Genomic DNA, 7,870 nt, shown 5'->3' on the forward strand with positions numbered 1-7,870 from the left:
AGGTAAGGGAAGTGATTCGCCGAGGCTACCATAAAGATCCACGTCTATCCGACCCTTCTCCATCCATCAACGCAGTTGCTCGCCATCCAGCCGGGGCTTGCGCTCCTCTCGCGGCCGACCCCGAGCGCCGGCGTGCTGAATGAACACGCTGCACGGGGAGCGCACTGACACAGGTAGGCGGTGCCATGGCAACCGGAGAGAGAGAGAGAGACGGAGAGAGAGAAAAAGGAGGGGGAAGTCAACACCACTACGGGTTCCTGGGTGATGACGTCACTGCGCAACATTTACTCCAAAGGTAAAGTTTTTTATTTTTTCTATTTAGAAATGTAAGAACTTTGTGTGTTATGTCACAGTATTTATGCAAAACGTTTATGTGCATTTTTATTTGCTTAGTTTTTCCTTACCATAAATAGTTCAAACTAAAATACACAGTATATTGTAATCAAAACATTCAAAACCTCTTAATTACTTCTGGCTTTATTTTACATTACGGAAGTTTAAATACATGGCATCACGTTCATGATGACTAAAAAAGACATTTGAAATACATTGGGTTTAAATGCTATGGAAAAATTAAACTATACTTTAGAGCTTGACTTTAGGGGCTGTCACTAAACGTTTTTATACATTTTTAATTTCAATTAAGCTTTTTATTCAATTTCTTGATTAGAAAATGACTCATAATTGCTGTTATAGAGTTTTTTCATGACTAAAAATACTATATAGGGTTAAATGTCTCAAGTAGTATCGCCATTTGATAATAATGGTTAAAATAATTCTGTCAAATTCAAATCTTTAACCCTAATTCTAAATATGAATGAACCCTCCCTCACCTCAGTAAGGTTAGCATCCTAAACCACTGACTGGTGGCAGCTAAAGAGTTAAAAACGCTGCGTTAAAACTCACACTTTGTTAAAAACCCACTCGATCCGAATATACTGTAATGCGTTGTCCATATTTAACTCCAGCCCTGCACTCCCACTGAACTCTGGCCTCCAATTGAACAGCCATGTTTACACTGCTTCTTGCGGGAGCCCTTTAACCGCACCCAGCGCTCCTGTGTGTGGATGTTGGGGTTCCACGATGGAGTGGTGGGGGTCCATAAAAGCTCTCATGAAGCGCTTGACACGTCCACGCTAAAGTAGTCGGCAAAGAAAGAGGAGGAGGAGTGTCTATTGTGTGCGGATTCCAATGACATGGAGTAACCTTGGCCGGCTAGCGGGAGCCAAAAATGTCCTAAATAAGCAGGAGAACGCCAGCTGCGCCCCCACAAAGGACACAATCCCCCAGTCGGCCATCTTAGTGGATAAAACAGTGGTGTTTTGATTGGCTCCCCGCCCAAACTTTGATGGATAGCGTGCCAAGAGTGCCGATCGATACTCTCACGCGGGGCTCCGGCTTATCTGATTGGTTTGACCTCGTGTGTTGTTGGAGCGGGACAACCGTGTCCTCCTTCATTCATTTGCATAATTGTCCAACAGGAATTTGGGGGTGCAGGGGGGGGGGGGGGGGGTGCTACTACTACCATTCTTCCCACCCCCCACCGTCCGTCACTTTATGATAATGATGAAAGCCACACCGTCCGGGCCTTTCTCTCGTAAAAACGTCTTCTCCAGCCGGATCGTCTTTGCTCCCCGAGACGGACGGTGGGTCAAAAAATATGGATTTGTTGTCCACGGCGCCAACGTGATAATGGACTCTTGTGTAAACACAGGCCGCTCTTGTCAATACTGGTCAACGTCAGGACGTTGGAGGTAAATCCCCGTCGTAACGATGACACTAAACACGCTGGCTTTCCTGCCTACACTTAGGTTTGTTTGTGTTAGCAGGCGGCTAAGCTTTCCCTCACGCTCTTCTGCTCTCATCATTTTCTAGTCAAACCATCAAAGTGGAGTCGGTTCAACCCTTTTCCGACGGGAGGACGGAGTAAAGGGTCGGAGGTCAGAAGAAAATGATTCGTGGGGTTTGCAAAGGTAAGGTAGCATCCACAAATGACGTCTGGGAATTTGACAAAAAGTGTTATCGCAAAATTGTGAGGAATTCAAGAATGGGATTTAGTGGCAGCTCCCAAAAATATGTATAAATTGAGACCTGCCATCTCCATAAGTCAAGATCACATTTTGGTTGGTATACCAAATGAATGTGAACAATACAGACCCAAAATGGGCAGTAAGGCATATTCCTTTTCATTTCAAAACTAATATTTTAGACTGACTTGTGTACTTTTTGGTGAGAATTCCAAATGAGCCTCCCCATTCTTTTAGCAAATGACCTTTCTCATGTCACTAACAGGTGTTTTAGGGTCTTTTTCCTAAATGTTTGACTTGTCGACGGCTGTTGATTTCCTCGCATAACTTTTCTGTTACTGATTACACCTGTAGCCCCCCCCCCCCCCCTCCTTTAAATTCCTAATGCTCCTTGTGGTCGTCAAGGTTCAAGTGTTGCCTTTTTTTACTCCACTCTTGAAAAAAAAAGCTTCTTATTAGTCATGCTAACTTAAAACTTCAACTCAAATATTCAGACTTTCTGACTAGGATGAAATGACCATACAATGTCAACCATTTTAATTTGTATTCCAAATATGTCAAGAGCTTTTGCCATTTTAATCTTGTTACATGAGCAACACACTGACTTGATCCAATTTGCGCCTTCCCGAAGGGCCAAAAAAGCCACGCCGACATTTTCTTGTCATCTTTTCGTACCTTAGCCTCATGTGACCAGAATAAGTGACCATAAGAAAAAAATCCCCTAACCAAAGCCCACATTTGTGTGTTTATAAGGACAAAGGAAGGACAATGGAGGACCAAAGCACATGGATCTTTCCGAGTCCAGAATGCAGAATGATGACATGGTGCCGAATGACGCACGGTGAGTGGGAGCGCCCCCACTGCCGCGCTCACAGAGGGTCCACCATACTTGGACAAATAAACACGCTGGTGCACTTGTAAAAAAAAAAAAGTGATGTCATTGCTTACTGGATGGAGACTTGCTGATTTCAGCTTCACGTCTACTGTAAGACATCAATTTGTAGCATCTGTCGTCATCATATTGTCACAATGAAACAAAAGCTCCAGTCAAACTATTTCCTGCTTTTTTTCTTAATGAAGGATACTCTGGAAATTCCGTCTTATCTCGCCCGATACCGACAAGTCATGCTTGATGGTTCCGAGCGTCCTTGAGGTCAGCTCGCTACTATGTAAGTTATCTTTCTTGGCGTTTTCGGGAAATGAGGAGGAGGAGGAGGAGGCTGAAAGAGAAATGGACAGAATTTTCAATGTGATGTTTCCGCCTGGGTGATGTGGATTTTTTTCTTTCTGCCTGTGATTACAGACATTTAGGCCCCGGGACCACAAAAGCGGTGACCTTTCCCTTTCTTTCTCCCATTTTTTTGAGGTTGGCGCCAAGCCGAGCCGGGGTAGTGCTGTTTGCCCTTGACGGAATTACACCTCACAGCGGCCGGCACCCAGGATGTGGTTGAGAAACTCGGGGACTCTCCAACACTCCCCCGAGGAAGAAAAGTGGAAAAGGATCGTGAGAGTCAGAGTGAGAAGCATTTTTCTTTCATAACACACGCACACTTAAGCAATCATTAACAAAAAATTGCTCCATATAAGACATAGCTTTTTAAAAAGAATCTCATTCACTAATAATGGTGGTAATAGACCTCCAATACATTTTTAAATACAGTGTTCCCTCGCTATTTCGCGGTTCAGCTACCGCAGACTCAGAGCTTCACGGATTTTTTGGGGGAATTAAAAAAATGATAATAATGTGAATTTTACATTGAGACAACATATTTTACAGTGTTTTTTTGTTATAACATGAATTTCACTCTACCCATATTCTACCAAAATTATGTTCCATCATAGCAATATATTTAAAATATATTTGGGGGAAATCCTTTCTGGATTGGACGTCTCTCATCAAAATTGTGCTAGCTAGTCCACATTTCTTTCTTTCTTAAATGGACCAATGCTATTTTTTAAGGACAAATGGAATTGACTGTGGGATAAAAGTATAAAAACAAATAGTCATTGTGGCACTGAAATGCATGGACGCATTTGTCCGCAAACTGTCGAAAACAAAACGTCAGCGATGATGCGACAGCAATGGTGGGGTTTTCCTCGGTTAAGTACTCAGGGCGGATGTTTTCGGGGCGCCCCAATAAGCGTTTTTAACCACTAAACCACTAAAACAAAGCGTTCAATTTTGCTCTCCTGCTACAATTCGGAGTTTTTTGCCTCCTTCGAACAAAAGCCTTGCGTGAACACGTGAAAAAATAAAGTATGACATTGGCGTATTAACCTCGACACTTGACGGATGAGGTAGCATCCGCCATTTTGTGGTTTTTAAGATGGAGAAACACTTGTGCAAACAGTGTGATTGTTACGGTAGGGGATGTCTTTAAGTGGATCATAACTCAAGCGCTGGACGCCGTATTTCTTTGACTGGGATTTCGATGGCGCTAATGAGGAACCAGGGGCTGACAAATCTGACTTTTAATAGGACGAGTGGACACCTTTTATGAGTATTAATACAGAAATAAAGCGCAATAACATCCTGAGGTATTTATGATCTATTTTATCAGATGCGAGGAAATAGTAATAAAGTCCATTTGCGTTTTGGCCTTTCGCACAGCTGCTGTGGATTTATGGCACGTAAGTTGGACTTAATGGGCTGTCTTTTCCAGCTTTCTTTATGGATTGGTCGCCAGCCAGCCAAAAGTTGTGTTTTTTTTCCACACACTCAAAATGTTTGTATTTGACATCAAAGATGGGAACAGTAATATTTTAGGATTCAAAATGGCTGGAATTTGTTTTCAAACTGACCGTTTTTTTATTTGTTTCTTGCCATTGACAGACATGGATGTCCAATCCCTTTCACCTGGGAGAACTTGCTATGTTTGGATGGGGAAAATTGAAGTGGAACTTTCTGAGGTAAGGGTTTATTTATATGTATTTTTTTAGGACATATCACAATATGTAGAATATGATTAATGTAAAAAATGTAATTTCATACCTGTCAACTGGTACGTTCTCGCCGTAATTGGTACAACTGAAAGCCCATTTTTATATTGGTACGCTGTACACATGAAAATGGTACGCTAAACGGTGATTTTGAGAAAAAAAAATAAATTAAGGCACTTTCTAGCCATTTTTCACCATCCGCCATTGTTTCTTCCCGGAAACGCATGTCTGCCAAGTGATATATGTACCGGCGCCTCTGATTGGCTAAAAAAAAAAGATCATGATAAACATTTCGTTTTGTAACACTTTCACCATGTGATTTCCGTTTCCTGTTAGGGAAGCTGTAGGAAGCTGTTGTAGTGGAACTTTGAAAGCAATAAACACATAAACATACATTTTCTACTTGTTGTTCGTGATTTTTTACAAAAAAGTAAAGTGGTAAGATTTTCCATGTATTTATACATATATGTAAGGGCGAAAACAAAATTTGGTAAGATCACAAATGGTTCGAGGTTGACAGGTATGTAATTTGAGCTCGAGAGTTAATGCTGACATCACTATTTTTATATGATAAAATACTAACAGATGAGTGACTTTCCTACTGTCATATTAGATTTAATATTATTTCATAACTGATCATGGACTGAGGATTGAAGTCCAATCCACTGTCTCAGAGACATTTGACGTCTATCCCTGTCAATTGTTGCCAAATAGTGAACGCACAGACAATATAACTGCTATGCACTCTCTAGCTTACACTGTGAAATAGTTCCCTCTCGTGGACTTTATGGTCAAGACAAGCAGTATCTTCCCAATTCACTTTGTCAGGCTTTTACAAATTTCCAGAAAAACAATCAGCATCATTTCCTCACATTTGCGATATTTGTGAACGCTGACGTCGTCATTTCCCTCCCAGGTGAAAGCCAAAGAAGCGGACGACAACATGGTGCAACGGCGGCCGAACTCAGGATGGAAGCAGAGATCCAATTTCACTGAGACTACAGGAAACCTAGAGGCCACTGACTCTGCACTGGGACCCTCATCAACTGTACGTACGTGAGTTTGTGTGCGTGTGTGTGCGCCACAGCGGTTCCTGCTGTGATGTGTTTAATACTTTATAAGAACTCTGTTTACTCGGCAGAGTCCTTGCCAAACCGGCAGATGGGACTCAAATGTTGATGTACAGGAAATACACAACATCAAATCCGATACAGTTCTTTTGTTTTTTCTCGAATCCATACTTTACATTTGCCACTTTTAATAAGAGTACTATTGAGTGCAGGGGAACATCATTAGGTGCCACCTTTGACTTTTAGCATAGATGGCTAACAAGCACCTTTAACAAACGACCTCAAGACGTGTAACCACGCTTTAATGGAAGGATTGCCATTGATTGGGGCTGTAATGGACCCCCGTTTGAGCGCTTGGCGTCATGCGTCAATGGTCGCCGTGGAAGTAAGTGAGTGGGAGGGCGTCTTTTTTGACAAAAGGGGGAATTCAGATTAATTGTATTTGTGTAGAAAGTTATATTGGACAAGCTAATTTTATGTACATATAACCCAGAAATGCTGGAATTTTTCAAGCGGGTATTGGCAGACATGAGCAAGTGCCATTTTAGTAACCATGAAGAATTTAGAATTAATTTCACAGTATGTGGAATCTCCATGGCAGATTTTTAAGAATCCCTTGGAAGAGAAATACGCCATTTAAACGAAACTAAAATTCACCACATAATTAGTCTCGATGTCACACGCAAAGTCAATCTATAAGTGGCCCACTACCTTTTTTTACTAGCTTTCCCTCCATCTACTCTTCCGGGAATCGCAAAGACAGATTTTCCCGGTCCGCCTGCAGCTATTACACACCAATCTCTTAATGATTGCGCCCCACGCTAGCGGTGGATAGCGAGTGAGAACCTGCTAATAGGCCTCCAGGGACCCCAACACCCACTTGGCTGGAGGCTAACTCCTCACAAAACTCGTTTACCGACATTGACGGCGACAAACGTCCAATCCGTGTGGACCGTCAATGGCAGTGAATGAGTCAAAGATGACTCAGTGTACAGTAAACGTCTTTTCCCCTTCATGTTAATCAATAAGGAAGCCCATTGATTGGTTAAAAAGCTCCACTCCCATGCTTTCCCTTCATTTTACGGCGACGAAAACAAACCCCCAAAAGCACGTGGTGTTCATTCACACGCGCACGCTCGTAGTGTGCGCGTGCCGTCGTCAGAGCGCGCTGGCGTCGTTATTACTCGCCACCTTCGATCAAGTAGAGTTCCGGGTGTAGATGTTGACTTTTTGGGGGAAAACTTGTTTGATTTGAAGTTTTTTTTCCATTCAGATGTTGTTGTTTTTTATCTTTAGAGCCCTCCACTGATGTCAGAGCGTAACGAGGAGCGGACTTGAGCGGAGAGATGCCCCGGGCGGGATGTGCTCTAGCCGTAAAATCCTCTGGAGCCTTCTTCTCCTCTCCGTGGTGGAGGTGGGCCTGGGCGTGGCGAGCATCGTACTCGGAGCCGTGGCCATCAGTTGGGTTCGGGAACGAGGGGAGCACAAGCCGCAGCAGGGAGACGCGTCGCCCGTCTGGAGCGGACTCTGCGTGAGTTTCTATTCTTAGTAGTTTTTCTGGCGCTTCGGCTAATGGCCATCGATCCAGGATTTCTCAAGTCACTCTTTTTTCATAGACTGACAAAGTCATTTCAAGTCAATGCCCATTTTTATTGAATATTTTTCCAATGAATGCGCCAGTGTGAGGTCAGCTAAAGGGAGTTTTTTTAATGAAATATTCATGAATTAGCATTTTTCTTGCATGTTTTCCTCTCACATTGTTATGTTGGCAAGGGTATGCAGCGGGGATGCTTTCTGGTAACGCATGCCAAGAAGCCCCCCGCTGTCTGTCCA

General features: G+C 42.9%; 1 long non-coding RNA gene across 1 annotated transcript; it reads left to right on the forward strand.

Annotated features, from left to right (window-relative positions):
• Positions 1 to 1,494: 1,494 nt before the first annotated feature.
• Positions 1,495 to 1,974, forward strand: LOC144215126 (uncharacterized). Its single transcript, XR_013330351.1, has 3 exons — positions 1,495 to 1,646; positions 1,715 to 1,754; positions 1,876 to 1,974. It is a non-coding gene; the product is annotated as an uncharacterized LOC144215126 (long non-coding RNA).
• The last annotated feature ends 5,896 nt before the right edge of the window (positions 1,975 to 7,870 follow it).

This window comes from Stigmatopora nigra, chromosome 21 (genome assembly GCF_051989575.1).
Source record: "Stigmatopora nigra isolate UIUO_SnigA chromosome 21, RoL_Snig_1.1, whole genome shotgun sequence".
In the NCBI taxonomy this organism is placed as follows: domain Eukaryota; kingdom Metazoa; phylum Chordata; class Actinopteri; order Syngnathiformes; family Syngnathidae; genus Stigmatopora; species Stigmatopora nigra.